Source organism: Lissotriton vulgaris, chromosome 3_2 (genome assembly GCF_964263255.1).
Source record: "Lissotriton vulgaris chromosome 3_2, aLisVul1.2, whole genome shotgun sequence".
Lineage (NCBI taxonomy): Eukaryota > Metazoa > Chordata > Amphibia > Caudata > Salamandridae > Lissotriton > Lissotriton vulgaris.
Window position 1 is genome coordinate 329,072,689 of NC_141690.1, and position 21,298 is coordinate 329,093,986.

The window sequence follows — 21,298 nt, forward strand, 5'->3', positions numbered from 1 at the left end:
AGAAGTACTATCCGGGTATTCACTGAGCCAGGGAATCATCGCCAAGGTATCAATCGGGGTTGGTAAAGGCGCCCCTCGGACTACATTAGACCTGTTTGGCGCCTCCCCTACCCCCATTCTCACCCGTTCTGGCTCTGCACAAGGACTCAGGATGGGACGACCCGCAACCACTACATTCGTGTTTGAACTTACACGATCCCGGAGGCCTGGTACATTTACCTTTGTTGAAATTGAAGCAGAAACCCCTTTTCCCTGTGTTACCGGCAGGTCTCGAGTAATCTTCGGTACTCGTTCCTGACCGAAAGGGCGTCCCCGCATTTTGGCGGGAGTATTCAACAACATTGTTCCCCACCAACGGCATTTTCAACATTCCTGACTCTTTCATTTTATCCCATGTCAAAGAATCATAACAGTCCCAGGTTAAACTTTTGTTATGCTCCTTTGCTTTCCTGAAAAGGTTGTCATAACAGAACCAATGGTTACCTTGATGCGATGTCGAGTATCCCATAATTCGTGACTGATAAATTGGAAACTCAGGAAGCAAGTCAGGCCTACGTTCCCCCAAAATTGATGTAAAGATACCCCACGCATTGCCCCAGTTACCAATATTCTCATTTACCTTAAAGGCGGCCATTTTTGCGCGCCAAACACTCGGATGCATTAGGTCCTTCTGACTCTTAACATGCTCCACTTCGTAATGATCGACAAGCAAGGAGAAAATGTTCACATACTCCCCCGCCCAAATCTTTTCCTTTATTGCCAAAGGAACATGTTGCCTTGGGTTTCCCCCCAGCCGATGGACGCCCCGATCCCTCCTCCCCGTCTCGCTCCGCCAGCCGCTTCTTAATTTCGGACATCTCCTTTACAAGGACCCGAACCATCTGGTCAGTCGTCATTCTCTTCGCGCCTTTCTTGGGCATCCTCCCGATAGAGTATCTAGAAGACAAAAGAAAAGATCAAAACGCTCAAAATTGGCTCTTCGTTCTGTCCCGAGCTCACGTGTAGCGAGGAGGTGCAGCTTCAGAGCACAAGAACAAGAGGACGTCTTCTGGTCTTGCATCCCTTTTTATCCGTCTTCAGGGCGGGCGAAAACCCGCCCCTGCCTGCCCCGAGGGCGTGGCTGGCTGCGTCAGTGTCTAGGCCAGCCCACTCTAGGGCGGGAAAAAGCACGCCCCGGCTACGCCGCTTCGGGCATACCAGCCGAGACGCGCCTCCCGCCCAAAAATGGCTTCCCGGGGGGATCGAGGCACTCCGCGATACGTTCGGGGGGACCGAGTGGTCGCCCCTTTCCATAATATTGGGTAAGATCGGATCAATACTTAAAGCAAGGATCTTAGCAAAAATCTTATAGTCCAAATTAACTAAAGAAATTGGACGATCATTTTTACAAAAGGAGTGATCTTTATTCTCCTTGGGAATTAATCAAATTACGGCTTATTGAAAAGTTCCAAAGGAGGAACCCTCCTTAATGAAAAATGTATAAAGTGTTAAGAGATGAGGAAGTAATAAAGACGCGAAATGCGTATAAATATTCAATGGTAAAACCATTCGGGCCAGGTGCTTTCCCCTTTTTCAGAACTGAAACAGCATGTTTAATTTCAGATAGAGAAATATCTGATTTTAAAGAGGCAAAATCCATGTCGTGAGCTTGGGGAGACTGCATTGATTGGAAAAAAGAGAGGAGATCATTAGAAGAAGGCTGTTGTTCAGGTGTATATACATTTTTGTAAAAAAGAAACAAATTAATTTAGAATATCCATGTCTTTAAAAAGTAAATCACCGGTATTGTTACAAAATGATTCAATTTTAGTTCGCTCCCGACGAATTTTTAAACAATTTGCAAGCAACTTACCCTTTTTATTCTGGCCCCCATAATATCGGGCACTGCTTTTTAAGAGATAGAAAGATGCAGCTTCTGTAGATTATTTGTTAAAGGCAATTTTGGCATCAATAAGACTTTTTAAGAAATTTTCAAAGTTGGAAAGATAATAGCTATTTTCAAGATCTTTAATTTTGGCCAATAATTGAGAGCTTCGAGCCTCGAAAAATGTCTTCTTCCGTGAAACAAAATTTATAATAAAGCCTCGAGCTCCTGCTTTGAAGGAATGCCAAATCATCACTGGGGAAGAATCGGGAGTTGAGTTAATGGAAAAGAAATGAGAAGCAAAAGAAGTGAATTGGCCTGAGAAATTTGGATCAGATAATAAAGCATTGTTAAAACGCCACCTACAAGAGCGAGGGGAAAAGGGTAACAAATCAAAGTATACAAAAACTGGAGCATGGTCTGATATTCGAATGGAACCAATTTCAGCATGTGAAACAAGTTGGGACAAAGGTTTAGTGAGGAAAAGGTAGTCAATTATAGATTGTGAGTTGTGAGGGGGAGAGTAAAAGGTATATTTCTGTACATCTGGGTTACAGAGCCTCCAAATGTCAACTAAGGCTTTGCGACGGAAGGTAGAGGTGAATTGTGAGTGCATCTTGGAATTGGAAAATTTCACAGAAGAATTCCCATTTAAAATGGGGTCAAAAATCTGATTACACTCACCGCCAAAAACAACATAATCCTCATTAAGCATAAGAAGTTTGTCAGAAATGTGAAACCAAAAATGATTATCAACATTAACTGGTGCATAAACATTGAACAACACTAAAAGAATATGATCAATAAGCAATTTGACAATTACCCAACGTCCATCAGGATCAATTTCTTGAAAAACTACGGAAGGTTGATGTTTTTTGTGGCATAATATGGAAGAACCATTTTTCTTTCCTAGGGCAGGGGAAGGAAAAACATGACCTACCCAACCTTTTTTCAATGTTGCTGCTTCAACATCGGAAAGGTGAGTCTCACCTTGATTCAACATGTATTAGAGGATTTTATGCTTTCGAAGGGGCATTCCATATCCAGTGGTTAAGATATGTTAATGAGCAACTGAGGAGGGTAGGCTGCTTGGATCTGTTGTATTTACCCAAGACCATTATGACCCACCGACTTGTGGGATACCAAAAACATGTTTTTGACCCGACGGCTTGGTGAAAAGGAAGATATGGAACTTGTTAAACCCACTGTGCGACAATACATAATGTTCAGAACAATTTTACATAGAGAGCCTTACTTGTCATTTGTTCACAACGCCCATCATCATTTCTTACTGACTAGGTTCAGACTCAATTCCATACACTGGATTTTAGTTGTTCCTAAAGGATTTTCAAAGCCAGGAGTTTTAAAGCCTTGCCCCTGTGACAATGTTTTGGAGTAGGACACTATGCACCTTATATTTCTTTCTGATTTGTATTGTACCTTGAGGCACAATGTATTATTCTGTTGGTAGGAAACAACCATTTTGTACAAGTTAGACCTGCACTGTTGTATTTTAGAAATGTTATCCTCCCCCATGGTCTGCTTTGTGGTTGAAAGTTTTCTCTCAGGAGCCCTTAGAGCCAGGGAAAGTTATTTAAAGAATATGGGGCCTCCTATCGATTTTGCATGTATGGGTCATTTGTTGCATATATTTAGGTGTGGTATATTTATTTTTAACGATTGAACTTAGTGAATCTGTTCTTGTTAATGCACTGAGGTATTTGCACTTTATATGATTATTCTTTTGCCTTTTTTGGAAGATCACTCTTGTTGAGGCCTCTCTGCCGGTGTGTTACATTGTCTCCCAAGACTTTGTATTTTTTTCTTTTTAATGTTTAGTTTTAACTTATTTTGCACAAATGGTTGTAGATTGTCGGCATATATGTTGAAATAAAAATGAATTAACTGCTTTCTTAATCTAATTATGTATTTAGTTTGATTTCAGGCAATATATATGTTTTTGACTAATGTGTTTTTATGGTTTATATTGGCTGAATAAAGAATTATTAACTTAATCAATAAATATAGTTTAGCAATTTTTATTTTTTAGGAAAGGGAAATGTAATTGGGTATTGTACGTTCAGTATGCCTAACTGTGTAAAATTGGTTATTTAAGCATAGTCTTTGGGGGCCATTATAATGTCTGGCAGATCGCCACCGCCCGCCCGACATCTCTCTCCGCCAGCACGCCATTTACCCCCCGCCCTATTACAACGGCTTGGGGCACAAGGGCGGACGGAAAGACCGTCCGACGCTTTACCACAGGCAGGCAATCGTTACGTGAGGGTTTATGTTTTTGACTTTACAAATTCTACTGTGGACCAAGGACCCATGGTACAAAATCATAACAACAATGTGTATTTTATTGAAAAAAAATATGTGGGGATTTTTTTCGGTCTTAATATCAATAATTTTGTGTTTGCAATATTATGTGTTGATGTATTGTTTTTTTTAAAGTTCTGTATTTTTTATATGAAAGTTGTATATGTTTGTAATGTATTAATATTTTGGACCTGTTATACTGCTGTGTTTTGGTATATTTTCTATTGATTAAAATAATTTTAATTTATTGTTTTTTAATTCTGATTTTATTTTAGTTTTTCTTTATATTTCTTAATTTGTTTCAGAGTGATAACAATTATTTTCAATTACTTGAAATTATTTAAATTCCTAATAACATTTTGCGATGGAACCAAGGGGTACTACAGCTGCCCCATTGATGGTTCTTTTCAATTCTTTTTACAGATCTCGGAGAGTGAGTTCCCAGAGTACTGCAATGGTAGTTGCAGCATTTTTCTCATGTTGCAGTCAACATATGAGAGATCTTTGGTCCGAACATGCAATTTTGGGTCCACAGGTTGGAAGTGGATTATAGAAAAAAACGCTCCCTCATCCAATCAGACTAGTTTTTTTTTAATTGGAGATCTAAACTAAACTAGGTTTCAAATTTCCCTAGATTACCAGTGCAAGACTCTTATGAAACATAGGGTGCACTTTTTATGTTTGTGATATGTTGAACTTTTAAATCGGTTTGCCGTGGGCTAACAGGGAAAGCACACCCTGTTACAGAGAATGCACTGCCTTGAAGTAAAATATGGAGTGACTGCTTCAAATCCACTTTGTGTTTCATTGTGCCGGCGGCAACCCACCTGCACTTTTGAGTTCACTTTGCTTGGCCCCACTGGCCACCCTAATTGAGACCTGGGGAGTGAAGTTTGTTTTGTATGCAGATGTCACACATCTGGGGGCATATTACCAAAGTTGGCGATAAGCAATTATCGCCGGTTTAGCGGCCGTTTTCGGCTACTAAGCGGCGATAATTCTATTGCTCTATTAGCAAGCTGTCGCTAACTGATGTTAGCGACAGCTCTTAGGCGATAGGGAGCGGTTTGGGGGCCCGCTTTGCATGTCAGCGATATTTATCGCTAATGACATGCAAAGTGGGCGTACCCAACCTGTTAGCGACTGAAAGCAGTCGCTAACGTCGCTATTGCCTATTAGTAAGGCAGGCGTAGCGATGGAAATATTCCCGCTATCGCCAAAAACCAACGCCTGCTCAGACCAGTTCTTAGCCATGTTATCCAACGGAAGGTGGATAACATGGCTAAGAGCATTTCATCGCTAATGCGTGAATATCGCTGTATTCTCAGCGATATTCACGCATTTCGCCGCTATAGCTGGATATTTTAGCACAATGGAGAAAAAAGTTGCTAATAGCATGTTTTCTCCGCTAACATATCCAGCGATAGGCAGCGATAAAAAAATCGTTGCTAAACCTATTTAGCAATGATTATCGCTACTTGTTGGTAATATACCCCCTGCTGTTTTCGTTTAGAGAACATACAGAAACAATCTTTCTCAATTTCAAAGAGTGTTTAAAAGGCATTGCCAATTGGATGAACATCACAAAACAGAGGTGTTATTCTTCAGTCAGATGGCTCCTTCTCCAACAAGCCTCTGGTGGCTCACTGAACTGAATCCCCTCCGCCACGGGCACTTCAGAAACTTAAGGGGCTTATTTAAGAGCCCTTGCATCACTTTTGCGCCACCAGTGCGTCTCTTTTTTTGTGATGCACCAGTGGCGTAAAATATGCGCCCTGTTGCACCATATTTACAAAGTGACGGATCTAGGAAGATGCGTCACTTTCTAAACCCCTGTGCCACATTATACCTGCGCCACATATAATGTATGCAGGGGGGCGCATTCCGACGCAAAAAAGGGTCACAGAAGTGACGCAGTGAAATCTATAAGATTTCACTGCGTCACTTCTTGGACATAAATGTGTCAATATCTTACGCAAAATATTACTGACGCAGGCTCATTTCACATGGAACTTGCCCGTGTGAAATGACCCGTTGCTGGAGTTGCGTCACTTTTGTGACACACTCCAGCAATGCGTCATTTTTGCGCCTACAGATGCGTCAGAAATACTGACGTATCTGTAAGTCCTTGCGCCATGATGCTTCATACTTTAAATATGACGCATCATTGGTGTTGCAAGGAGGGCGCAATTTAAAGTGACGCAACGCTATTTTCTCACAGTGATACGTCACTTTCCATAAATGAGGCCCTTAGTGATCATGTTTCATTTTCCTGCTTTCTGAAGTTAAGATCAGCCAGGAAGCTATTGCATCTACTTTCGGCAGAGACCTAAAAGATCTTAATCCATGCTCTTGTGACATTGTGTTTGGATTATGTTAACAGCTTATATTTGGGCTTTCCTGCTTTTCTAACTCATAAACTTAAAATGATACAGAATGTGGCGGCCAGGTTGATTCGACCGGTCCCCTTTAAGCATCACATCTCACCTCATTTGAAGAGCAGCTGCATTGGTTCCCGATTGCCAGGAGAATTGAGTTCAAAGCCCTGATATTGGCATTCAGAGCCATTAGGGGAAAAGGTCCGCAATACCTGAGAAATAGGCCTAGTAAGTACCATCAGGAGAGAGCCTTGAGATCTAATCACCTGTTACTTTTGCAGACCCGAGGTTTGCCAAGCTTCGTCGAGGTGGTAGGTCTTTCTCGGTACTGACAGCCAGGCTATCCACCTGCGCATGGCCGAGTCCAAACACTGTGTCAGGAAAGATTTAAAAACGTGGCTCTTAAATCAAGTGTAGATATGAGTTGCCGGTTCTGTTCTTCAGTGTCTGCTTTTAAGTGCTGGATGCCTCAGTGTCACGTCGTCTCGCCTGACCCTGCTTCAGGACAGGGCAGGCGAACAGGAAACAGGAACAGGAAGCGAACAACCGGAAAGGGATTAGTCTGTAAACCACTGCGAGGCTGGCAGGGAATAAAGCAGCAAATGGTAAGATCACAAATCCCGAATTGGAAGTTGGGATGCGCACTCCTGTGGTTTAATGTGTTTTGGTTAATTCATTAAAGGTGGGTGGTGCCTCTGAGGTTAAACCCTCTGTACTAGGGTCAAATACAAATCTGTGATGCACTGTTCTGTCGAGAAAAGTGTCTCCCCAGAGCACTCATTCAATAATTTGTTCAATAAAGTTCAAAAAAAGTTCAAAAAAACATGTGATTCAATTTCAAAGCTTTTCTTTACTGGTTATTCATTTCATGATTCCTCTCATGGTGTATGAATTATTCAACTCATTGGCCCAATGCATTTCGGGCTGTGCCCTTCATCGGGGGCCCTGTGCAATTCTGTAACAAATAAAGTACAGTTTCAACGAACACATGAATAAACAAATTAATTTCTACACATTTGTTCATGTTGATTTATGTTAAGTCAAACATGTTGCAATTTTTCTACACATGCAGGGGAGGAAGGAAATGGGTGTCGATGGTATAGACTGTGTAAAAAAGGGAAGTCGCTAGTGGTGTGAAAAAATGGGGTGCTCTATATACAATAATGCACACCCACGAGCATTATTGTATATAGAGCACCCCATTTTTTCACACCACTAGCGACTTCCCTTTTTTACACAGTCTATACCATCGACACCCATTTCCTTCCTCCCCTGCATGTGTAGAAAAATTGCAACATGTTTGACTTAACATAAATCAACATGAACAAATGTGTAGAAATTAATTTGTTTATTCATGTGTTCGTTGAAACTGTACTTTATTTGTTACAGAATTGCACAGGGCCCCCGATGAAGGGCACAGCCCGAAATGCATTGGGCCAATGAGTTGAATAATTCATACACCATGAGAGGAATCATGAAATGAATAACCAGTAAAGAAAAGCTTTGAAATTGAATCACATGTTTTTTTGAACTTTTTTTGAACTTTATTGAACAAATTATTGAATGAGTGCTCTGGGGAGACACTTTTCTCGACAGAACAGTGCATCACAGAGGGAATAAAGCAGCACGTAACTGCATTGCCTCTGACTCAGTGTATTCATTTCCATTGGGCGATCGCGACAATGGCGACGAGGGTGGGATGTACATAAAGCCCACGAACAACGCTATCGCCCAGCCAGCTATTGTGGCCAATCACCGAGTCCTGCAGCCCAAATACCGACAGCGCGGGAAGAGCGCGAAAGCCAAGACCGGCTTCGGAGCTGCCGTCCCACAAACCTGCCTGCCGAGTCACGGAACATTGAGTCGTCCGCCGGGAGCAGGAGCGCATATGCCAGAGCGCCATCCCCACGTGTCTTCAGACGCGAGCAGCCGGAAGGGGCGTGAGGCCTCCGTGTGGCGCGAGGGAGAAAGCTGCCCGCCTCCAGAGACGGATGAGCAGCGAGAAGCGAGGGTGAGTCATACCCCGGCAGCCTCCCCTGCGAGACCTGAACAAAGGTCTGAACATAGTCGGCAGCAAAGCGCCAACCACATTAGTGAAGAGAGACGCGACGTCCCGCGCGGCGGCCATCTTAGAGTCATGCGCCAGTCACCTAATTAACCCACGAATCCTTGATGGCGGCCATTTTAAGGTCAGGCGCCATTCACCACGAAGGACTTCACTAGCAAAGAAAAGAGCGGGAAACACATAAAAGACAGAGGAAAGCCTCCCAGAAGCCAGAAACAATACAAAATCAAGAGAATTTCACATAAACATAACCAGCCACCTCGAGTCATCAGTCGCAGATGTCAAACACAACTCCTGACAGCTCATCTGGAGGGAACAACGTAGCAGGCCCAGCCTCACAAGCAAATACAGGGGGGCCAGCCCCTCCGGTCAACGCACCCATAATGGCCAACGCTCCCATTGGAGCCTCGTTCATGCGACAACCACAGCCACTGCCACTGACGCCAGGCAATAGTATGGGCCCAACGTGGAAGAGTTGGAGTGAAGACTTCGAGGACTACATGGTAGGATCCCTGGTGCAGGATCCCAAGCAAAAACTAGTGGCACTAAGAAATTTAATAGGCCCAGAAATTGGGCAAATCATCAAAGAACTACCTAATGCAGCGACCGCCACCTACGAAGAAGTAAAAGGTGCCCTTGATAGGCGATTCCTCCACAAGCGCAACGTAGACTATGAACGATACACGTTCAACCTAGCTACACAGGAAAAGGAGGAGTGCATGAGCGACTTCATCATGCGCATCAAAAGAATGGCACGATACTGTGAATTTGACAATTTCAAAACAGAAGACGCATTGAGACTCCGCATCATTGACGGATGCCAATCTGAAACTCTCCGCCGGAGACTCCAAAAGAAACAATATACTCTAGAGGAAATCGAAGAACTAACGAGAATCAACGACCAAGCGGAAGACTATGCCAAATGGATGGGAACTCACAAATCAGACCGGAAGGACCACGCTCTGCGAGTCCAGGCACACAGATCTACCAAGGCTGCCAAGCCCACGTCAAAATCTCATAAGTCCTACAACACCCAAAAGACATCCTCCAAAAGAAGCTCGCGGCACACTAAGTCCGCAAAGTCAGCGCCCACCTGCTACAGATGTGGACAAGATTACCCACACTCAGGACAATGTCCAGAAATTGGCCAGCGGTGCCACCGCTGTGGGAGAGACAATCACTTTGAAATAGCATGTCAAGCCAAGCAATCAACCCACAGATCGTCGACCAAGGGCTACGACACGCGCCACCACGCACGAGCCATAAAAGGGAGAGAAGGACGCTCATCCAGCTCATCAAACTCCAGCATCCAGTCAGCATACTCCTATCGATCAAGAGGTCGCTCCATGAGCACTCACCGAACCAGGTGTCAAACAACAGAATCTTACCGATCACGCAGAGCCACGTCCAGCGACTCATCATCACACACTCCAGCATCACAGGACAGTGATGAGTACATCTGCATGGTATCAGACCCGGACCGCCTGAAACGATATCCGAAACTTGACATCCTGATAGGAGACCATCCAGCAAAATTTGTTCTGGACTCAGGAGCCTCATTAAACTAAATCTGCGCCCTAGAATACTATAACATGAAGCAAAGACCCAAATTGGAGCCCGCAGCTGTCCGCATATTCACTTGGATGTCACTCAAACCTCTACCTTGCTTGGGCCGCTTTCACACCACTCTCACGTTCAAAGATCGGAAAATCGATGCCTACATCCATGTGGTAGAGGGACCAGATGTGGCAGATTGTCTGCTCAGTCTACCCACAGCAGAAAGACTCAAACTTGTGGAACTCCTTTACATGACTGAAGATGCCCCCGACATCGTGGCGAAGTTCCCGAATCTTTTCAAAGGCCTTGGGAAGTTAAACCATTTCAAGGTGAAGTTACACATTAATGAAAACATGACACCTATCGCTCAACACCACAGAAAGGTGCTGTTTCACTTACAACAAGCCGTCGATGACGAGCTCCAAGACCTCCTTCAAACAGACATCATTGAATGCACGTCAGGACCCACTCCATGGGTGTCACCAGTCGTGGTAGTCCCCAAAAAGGGACAGGACAACAAGGTCCGACTGTGTGTCGACATGCGTGCGCCCAACACCGCCATCGAGCGGGAACGCCACCCAGGACAACACATCAGGACATGATCACGAAACTCAATGGCGCCACCGTGTTCTCCAAACTCGACCTCAACAAAGGTTACCACCAGTTGGAGCTTCATGACAAATCGAGGTACATCACGACCTTTACCACACATCAAGGCCTATTCCGTTATAAACGCCTGAACTTTGGCATTTCCTCGGCCGCCGAGATCTTCCAGGAAGCCATCAGACGGGTCATACAAGGCATTCCCAATGCCTTCAACAATAGTGATGACCTGCTAGTCTTTGGTAAAGATCAAACAGAACATGACACCGCCTTGGACAGAGTCTGTCGCGCGTTGCTGACCGCCAATCTAACACTCAACGCCAGCAAATGCGAGTTCCACAAGGACACCTTGAAGTTTTATGGACACATCTTTTCCAAAGAAGGGATGAGACCAGACCCAGAAAAGGTAGCTGCACTCGCTGACACCCCAGCGCCTCGAGACGTGAGCGATCTCCGCTCTTTCCTCGGAATGGCAAGCTACTGCGCACGCTACATTCGCAACTACGCCACGATCAGCTATCCCCTACGAGAGCTCACTCGTCAAGGCCAGCCATTTGAATGGACGGAGGCGTGCCAACAAGCATTCACCGTGATCAAACAAGCTGTTGGATCCGCCATAAATCTGGCATATTTTGACACAAAGAAGAAAAGGGAAATCACAGTTGACGCCAGTCCGGTGGGCCTGGGCGCCATCTTGGCCCATTATCGTGAAAACTCTGACCAACGCCACATCATCGCATACGCAATCCGTAGCCTCACAGACACTGAAAAGGCGTACTCCCAACCAGAGAAAAAAAGCTTGGCTGTGGTGTGGGCGTGCGAACATTTCCACCTCTTTGTCTATGGCAAACATTTCACGATCATCACGGATCATCAGGCACTCATCACAATCTTTGGGAACCCTAACGCAAAAATGCCGCCACGCATTGAACGGTGGGGCCTACGCCTGCAAGACTACATCTTCACCATCGTCCACAAGCCAGGGAAAGCCGAGAATCCAGCTGATTTCATGTTGCGCCACCCGCTAGCCGGTGCTCGAGCTGCAATGTCCGTGGCTGATGAATACCTTCATTTCGTTGTCGACACAGCATGTCCACCCACGGTTCCAGTCGAAGCCATTCAAGAGGCATCCACGCTCGACCCACTTGTGTAGGCCGTAATGACTCGCATCCGCACAAACTCCTGGAGGGACATGAAGCATTCACCCCAAGACTCTGATCAACTTCGTCAAGATCTCGCCGCCTTCCAACGCATGCGTGACGAACTTTCCATCAGTGACAATGGCCTCCTCTTAAGAGGGGGGAGGATCGTGATTCCACACAAACTACGTCAAGGAGTTATCAACTTGGCACACGAAGGCCACAGAGGCATCAACGCAACCAAGAAAGCCCTGAGAGAACGTGTTTGGTTCCCCACACTTGACCTAATGGTGGAAACAACTCTGAAAGACTGCATGACATGCCAAGTAGTCAGTCGGGAAGAACCACCGGCACCATTACAGATGTCAGAGTTACCGGAAGGAGTATGGCAACAAGTTGCAGTCGACTTCTTTGGACCGCTGCAGTCAGGACAATACATCATTGTTGCCATGGACGAGTACTCCAGGTTCCCATTTGCACATCTAATAACATCCACCCGAGCAACAACAGTAATCCCAGTGCTCGATGAAATCTTTGCAGCTTGGGGCATTCCCCTGCGAGTAAAAACAGACAATGGGCCTCCATTCAATGGCCATGAATTCACAAACTTCGCGACCCATCTTAACTTCAAACATCAAAAAATCACTCCACTATGGCCACAGGCGAATGGCATGGTGGAACGATTCATGGGAACACTCAAAAAGGCAATTCAGCAGGCGGAGTTAACTCACAGGGATGTCCAACAGACACTAAACGAAGTCCTAAGAGCATATCGAAACACACCACACAACACCAACAACTAGTTACCAGCCACCGTGATGCTGGGAAGGACACCTCGAACCAGACTACCCATGGTAAACACCGTTCCTCAACAACGAAACATCACCGTTGACCACAATACCCTAGTCGAGATAGACCATGAAAACAAACGCAAGATGAAGACGTACGCTGATCAGCGTAGACATGCCAAAGAATCTAATATTCAGGAAGGAGATTGGGTGATAGTTCGGGGCGATCGGCGAGCCAAGGCAGACAGTCGGTACCTCGACATTCCCCTACAAGTCATCAAGAGGAAAGGAACCATGATCTTGGCCAAGGCTGATCACAAACAGATAACGAGAAACATATCGCACTTCAAAAGATGCAATCGGCGCAACCGGCATGAGACTTCATCAAGTCAGCTCTCAAGTGACTCCATCGACCAGAGTGACAGCAGTGACCAGAACCACCACAGTCCCACACGAATGGTGGACACCACAAATCACCACAGTCAAGCATCAGGGCGCGAGAAACGTCCACAACGTCTGATAAGGAAACCTCGACGTCTTGTCGAAGAAATGTAGCAGAAATGAGACTTTGTAAAAAGGGGGGAGATGTCACGTCGTCTCGCCTGACCCTGCTTCAGGACAGGGCAGGTGAACAGGAAACAGGAACAGGAAGCGAACAACCGGAAAGGGATTAGTCTGTAACCCAGTGCGAGGCTGGCAGGGAATAAAGCAGCACGTAACTGCATTGCCTCTGACTCAGTGTATTCATTTCCATTGGGCGATCGCAACACTCAGTTGAGGTAGCCATATGCTTTACAAATGACTTTGATTGATTGATTGATGTGGGTGCCGTGAGTGACTTCACTTTCCTGCAAGGGGATGTCTACAGGGGTACATGGGACCCCGTTTCTCCATTCAGAGGGATGCCATCAAGGAGCGCACTGACACTGGGCCACCCTTCAGTGCTCCTTTGGAAAGCTTCTTTGACGTTGAACCCGCTTTCATAATATGGTGCGAGCAAAGAGGCAAAGGGGTTCGAATGCAAATCAGGGAACGTCCTCTTGGGATAGCACTGGAGCTACATGTGCACAAGCACTATCTATTATAGAAGGGGGTCACACAAGGGTCTGCGGCCCTTTCTGTAATACGAAAGAGCCAAGGGGGTGCACAAAGCAGATGCACATGACTGTTGCGCGCCTGGAGTACCTTCTGTAAAATGGCCCCAAATAGCTCTATTTTTAAGACCCTCTCAGGCACATTGGAAAAAAATGAAAATGCTAGTTTCTTGAAAACTACTGAGCAAATGTACACCAAACTAAGAAAAGTCACTTCCTTGATTAAAGTTAGACTTTGATGCATGTTTGGTGCAATTCTATTCAGTCGTTTTTGATGTCTCAGAGGGAGCAGAGGAACTCTATGGGAATTAAAATATGAAATGTAATTTTTTTGTCCTCCTGTTACTTCTTTCTCTGGCTTGCGCTTGGCTGATGTGCACAAAATTTGCTGAGCAGAAACCATATCCAAATCCATTGACCTTTTTTATAGGATCTTTTTAAATGGAAGGTGTTTTTAATTGTTTTTAATATGTTATACAAAGGTGACATTTTCAAATTATACTAGGCTGACTAACAAAGTGTAGTTTAATTGACAAGAAACTTACAAAATAGCTCCTTTTAGCCAGGTGAGCTCATGTTGTAATGTTGGCATTACATAGAACACCTGAAATACATTTACCAATGGTTGTGCAGTGAATATGCCGAAGAGCAGGTAAGACAGCCTGTGGCATTGTCATGCCGAAGGTTGGTTACTCTGTTAGGATTCCAGTTGGACAGTTACAATTGAAACCAGACCCAGTTGTTATTGCATGGAATTGTGGATTATACTTAACTGATAAAGTGAAGACTCCCAGAAAATGCAACTGCATCTTCGACTAGAGTATTGATGACGTAAACTAGCCATTCAATTGATTTGGTATTTGTTATTTAAACCTATGTTTCTCCACTAGATTAAAGTTCATTGTCCATAAACTAAAATAACATAATTGTGATAGTAGGTTCCATTTGCAACACGTTAATTGGAATGTGCACAAGGATAATGCACAGTTGTGCATCCTGTGTACTCATTGACTAATCTCAACACAACTTTTATACAATTTTCAAATGTGCTTGGAATCTGACTATAACATCATTTGGATACAATAAAAGGGCCACACAGAGAAAGGAAAACAACTGCCCTCTCTGTCCCGCATTTGCAGCAATCACCAATGCTAAGCATTCTAGACTGTTTCTTTGATGACGTCTGGGGGTTTTGAGACAGGGTGGCATCCTTCCCTGGATGCCCCTTGTGGGCGTGGCACAGGGCTTGTCTCTTAAAAGCAAGATATGCTTGTCCAGCTCCTTCAAGTTAACTCTCTATTTACATACCCAAAGCAGGCTGTTTGCATAGTTCCAACGAGACGCTTTCCATATCCTTCTCACTGGTTATAAATGTGATTTTACGAACAACTGTTTAGAAACAAGAACTGCCTCCTCTGGAACAATGAAGGTGACGTTAGCAACTCAGTTCTTCTGGACACTTCTTTTCTGGATTCATGGTAAGAGCTGTGAATTATTGACAAGAAGAATCGGGTTTTAAAGGACTCTCCCAGAGCATCTGTTAGCTGTTACCTAATGTTCATAGATGCAGAGATTATAATCCAAGATGCTTCATGTTGTCATTATTCACCTTTCTGATTTCAGAGTCCAGAGCGCAGATTGTTCTGACACAGACCCCGGAAGTCCACGGTATGACCCTGGGAGAAACCATCACAATCCGATGTCAGTCCAGTTCTTACCTGGGCAATAATTTAAACTGGTATCAGCAGAAGCGCGGAGAAGCCCCCCAACTTCTCTTTTCTGGCGCCGCCGGTCGCCACCCCGGGGTCTCAGACCGCTTCACTGGCAGCGGGTCCGACCCTGACTACACACTCAGCATCAGCAGAGCCGAGGCCGGCGACGCCGCGGTTTATTACTGTCAGCAGAGTTGGAGCTACCCGCGCACAGTGACACAGAGCCGAGCAAGAACTGCAGCTTCCTCTTTCTGACCTCAGATCTCTGACAACCATCGGTGCAAGAGCTGAGCGGTGCTATTCTAGGCCCAAACGTGTTGGATGTCCAGTCACCGAAATAAGGGGCATATCAGCAAGAACCTCGTTAAAATTATCGCCGTTTTAGCGGCAAGAAACTGCAGCTAAAACGGCGGTAATGGGCTTGCTAATATGCGTTCTAGAATTCCAATAGAAGCCAGGTTAGATGTGCAGGACATCTAACCTGGGCTTCTATTGGAATTCCACAACACATATTAGTAAGCCCATTACCGCCGTTTTAGCGGCAGTTTCCTGCTGCTAAAACGGCGATAATTTTAACGAGGTTCTTGCTAATATGCCCATAAGTTACTTCAAATGAGTTATGACCTTACGTTTATTTTAAATTGTAGTGGGATAGTTGCGCCTGAGATCTAGTTTGGATTAACTTGAATATACTGCATTATATAACCTTTTCATCTGGGCTATGTGGGCCTCATTTACAAAGAATGGCGTAGGGAAATGCTGCAAGTCTTTCTGCTGGCCCGCCCTGCGCCAATTCGAAAGAGCAGAAATGCACCTAATTTACAAGATATGGAGCATTCCTGTCAGCTAGCACCAGCACACAATTTGCTGCCCTGCAGGATTCCAACGCAGGCACCCTTGCACATAGTGCAAGGGTGTTTGCAGGGTTTTAAAAGGGCGGGGTCCAGACGGTGCTCAGCATTGGCATTTCTAAAAAGCAGGTGCAGAGATGGGTTCCTATCAGGCTCTCATATTTGCCCTCATCTTCAGGGTTAAAAAAAATCTACCTCTGATGTAACTTCAAAGACACTTGTTATAGTTCTTTCCGAGTCTCATAATTTCAGAACTGAAGCTTTTCCAAAATTATATACAACAAAGCCATAGTTGTTGCTTATTTATATAACTTACAGCCATTAACAAAGCCAATAGTCCTGGCTTGTTGTAAATATAATGTTACTTGTTGTAGGATATATCTGGATACAAGAACAGAAATAGCAATATGCCAGTCGGGAAAACAGCGTTCACATCCCATGTAATACATTGCATGCCATTAAAATGCGGTCGTTACAACAATCATGTTTTTACAATGCAAACAATTACATCGCAAGTTAATACAAACACTTGCTGTAGGGGGCAGAAGGTGCTAGAGTTACAAAGCAACACATTCCCTGCTGTTGCACAAACTGGAGTAGGAATAGTTAATTAAACTATTCCTAAGTCTAGCACGCCCCCTACAGCAAGTCGTTGTAACGACTTGCGATGTAATGGTTCGCGATGTAACAACGCGGTCATTGCAATGACCACGTTGTAATGGCATGCAATGATTTACATGCATAGTAATGAGCTATATTCTACCAATCAGGTGGCACACTATGCTAAGCACAGATTTTTAGTTCACGTGTTTTTAAGCCACGCCCTTAATTACATGGGACATGTCCCTTTGAGAGACCCCCAGTTTTTTTATCCCACTTAAAGCCCTGGGTGATTGCGTTATTGACACAATTGTTTTTGTGCAGGACAAAAGACCTTCCTGCACAAAAACAACCATGCAAGGCATTTTCCTCATTCTATGTGTGATGCAGAATGCAGCATATATGGATAGAGGAAAAAATGAGGAGAAATAAAAACATTTTTCATTGTTACACCTGCTCTGATTTCGTAAAACTGGAGCAGCATCAAAATCCATGGTTGTTGCATGGGAACACCCACTGCAAGGCCCATGATACGCCGTCCTTACGTGCATTGCCGTACACCATATCTACAAGGCCATGAAAAGCCACGGAAAGTGGCTGTGCGTGGCCTCGTACATATGGGTCTGCACGCTGAGCCTCCAGAGCATCTCAAAAGTGATGCTACGGCGGCGCAAATGTGTTGCAAGGGTCTAATAAATGAGCCCTATGTTCGGATTTTCACTGTCTGTCTTCTCACCCTGTGCCAGTCACAGAGGTCCACGCACTTCAAACAACCATAACAAGCAATTTTTAATCAATATATTTATGCCTTTTATAAAGTTCCAACGCAGCACTGTTTTTGTGTCTCAGGGCTCTTTAAGAAACACAAAGGACCACAGAAATACGCAATCACCAGGCAATTAATTGTATGGCAGGTTTAAGGAGGGCAGAGGGCTGATGGCGTGGGTCACCTGGTGTGATGTGTGTACTCAAGTTTTTGTGTACACTCTAGTCTAGGAGGTGATAAAGAAGTTAATTTTCATAGTAGTAAATTGCATCCAAGAGACGGTTTATACTCTGTGTGTATTATATCATGAATACACTGCAGAACATTTAATGTGTCTCAAGAGATATATTATCCATCTGAACAAGCATTGGAAACGTCAAAAGTTCTGGCCTTGACTAGCTTGTGCAATAGTCAAGTCAAGTTTATTTACATAGTTAATTAAAACCTTTGCATACCATCCCTGTATTATGTATAAAACTAAATCTAATACATTAATTTGAGATACAAATAATACAATTCCCATAAACCTTATTTTGGCCTCAACTAAGGGTTTCTGCTATTACGCAGTGACCCTCGTTATTATGAAATTCAATGTAGTATTAATATATACAAGAAAACAAAGTGCGAGTAGCCAGACCAGGGTCCTTTGGTGGCCAAATATTGTACCTGTCCTTGCTCAGTTCACAGGTAAGGTGTGGGTGCCTTGTGCAAATCAATATTCAAGCAAGTTGCCAGTCCTTAGTGCTGCATTTTCCTCCTGCCCTCATACTGTTGAATCAGACTTGCGCCTGTCGTTGGCCGAAATGCAGATGTTTTGCGCCTCACCATCATCTTTTAAGTGGACCACCTTTGCTGCTTACTTTGCCCCCTAACAGCTATTTGTAAGGAGCAAATTACTCATGAAGTTAGTTATCTTATATAACTAGTCGGGTTTTGATTAATTCCCAGGAAAGATGGTGATGATTTTTGCAAAACCGAGTACTTGAAACTAGCCAGATTTTGCTGCTTAGTTGCCTTTCCTGAAGCAAGAGTTTTAGGTGCCAGTTCCTTGTGATGGTTGGAACTCCTGCCCAAGGAAGTCTCTGCTGGTGAGATGTTTCTGAGGGAGTCAGTCCTTGCTTGTTCGCTTGCCCAGTTCTTTTAGGATTGGTTTTATAAATGTTACCCTTTTGCAGGCTAAGGGAATTACAGAGCCACTTAACCAAGTAATTTCAGCTTGCCTGCAGGAGTAGATTTGAAAGTTTCCTAGTGTTGGTTTCAACAATTGTTTCCCATGAGAAGGGGGACCGGACATCGGCAAAAGATATGTATGAACATCTCTTGCTTGTATCCACAAAGCCGTACAAAAGGGGGTGGTGATGGACGGAGTATCTGAATCAATCAAACACTCACACTCAGCCAAAAGATCTGGGTTTAATCCATTACCGTTCTTTAGCCCACTCTGCCACCCCAGTTCAGACATGCCTCATGGGAACAGTCCAGCCCGAACTGCCAAGCCATGTCTTCCTTGGACCGGAAACAAGCTTCTGAGGACCGGTTTCTGGCATTCTAGCCGTCTTCAGCCCGGCTTGCTTGAATCCAGTGGCAAAGTGAGCAAGGGACTCACGTCTGAGCATACCCTGCCACACTTACGGCGGCCAAAAGCGGTACAAAAGGGGGTGGTGATGGACGGAGCATCTGAATCAATCAAACACTCACACCCATCACCGTTCTTTAGCCTACTCTGCTCTGAAGCTTTTTCCGGTCCAGGGAAGACATGGCTTGGCAGTTCGGGCTGGACTGTTCCCATGAGGCACAGGGTCAGACTGATTTGCATATAGCCATGTCTGAACTGGGGTGGCAGAGTGGGCTAAAGAACGGTGATGGATTAAACCCAGATCTTTTGACTGGGTGTGAGTGTTTGATTGATTCAGATGCTCCGTCCATCACCACCCCCTTTTGTACCACTTTTGTCCGCCATAAGTGTGGCAGGGTATGCTCAGACGTGAGTCCCTTGCTCACTTTGCCACTGAATTCAAGCAAATCGGGCTGAAGACGGCTGGACCAGACCCCCTGGCCCCCGCAAAAACCTCTCCACCCGCCTAACGTACGATGCCGCAACCCTCTCTGCACTCAACACCGGCCGACTCACCGAAACCGCCCTCATCGCAGCAACAGAAGGACATCCGAACACTACTCGACAACAGGGAAACAGTTGTCCTCATCCTCCTGGACCTCTCCGCAGCGTTTGACACGGTCTGTCATAGCATCCTTGTACAACGCCTCAGCAACGTCGGGATACAAGGAAAAGCATTGGATTGGATCATCTCGTTCCTCGCCGGAAGAACCCAGAGAGTCCGCCTCCCCCCTTTCAGATTAGAGGCCACCGAAGTCATCTGCGGCGTACCACAAGGATCATCACTCAGCCCCACCCTCTTCAACCGCTACATGAGCCCCCTCGCGGCCATCGCACGCCAACACAACCTCAACATCATCTCATACGCTGACGACACACAGCTGATCCTCTCTCTCAGAAAAGACCCAAACACCGCCAAAACCAGCTTACACGAAGGGATGAAAGACGTAGCCGAGTGGATGAAGAACAGCTGTTTAAAACTGAATTCAGACAAGACGGAAGTCCTCATCCTAGGATAATCCCCCTCTGTATTGGATGACTCATGGTGGACGCCGGCCCTGGGCAGCGCACCCAAACCAACGGACCATGCTCGCAACCTGGAATTCATCCTAGACTCCTCCCTCTCGATGACCAGACAAGTCAACGCCATCTCATCATCATGCTTTAACATCTTACGCATGCTCCGAAAGATCTTCCGATGGATCCCCACCGAAACAAGAAAGACGGTCACCCAAGCACTCGTCACAAGCCGACTGGACTACGGAAACACCCTCTGTGCCGGAACCACAGCCAAATTACAGAAAAAACTCCAACGCATTCAAAATGCCTCTGCCCGAATCATCCTAGACATACCCCGCCACAATCACATATCCGGTCACCTGTGAGACCTTCACTGGCTCCCCGTCAACAAGAGAATAACGTTCCGTCTCCTCACCCACGCACACAAGGCCCTCTATAACCTAGGACCCAGATACCTCAACACGCGCCTGACATTTTACACCCCCACCCGCCAACTACGATCGTCCAATCAAGCCCTCCCCGCGATTCCACGCATCCGAAAAGCCACCATGGGAGGAAGATCATTCTCCTACTTGGCGGCCAAGACCTGGAATTCGCTCCCCACCCACCTCCGTCTCACACAGAACCACCTCTCCTTCAGAAAACAACTCAAAACTTGGCTATTTGATAAGTAGCAAACCCCCCTCCCTCAAGCGCCTTGAGACCCTCTGGGTGAGTAGTGCGCTATATAAATTTTTGACTTGACTTGACTTGAGGGTCAGACTGATTTGCATATAGCCATGTCTGAACTGGGGTGGCAGAGTGGGATAAAGAACGGTGATGGATTAAACCCAGATCTTTTGACTGGGTGTGAGTGTTTGATTGATTCAGTTGCTTCGTCCATCACCACCCCCTTTTGTACCGCTGTATCCACATTCATGGTTT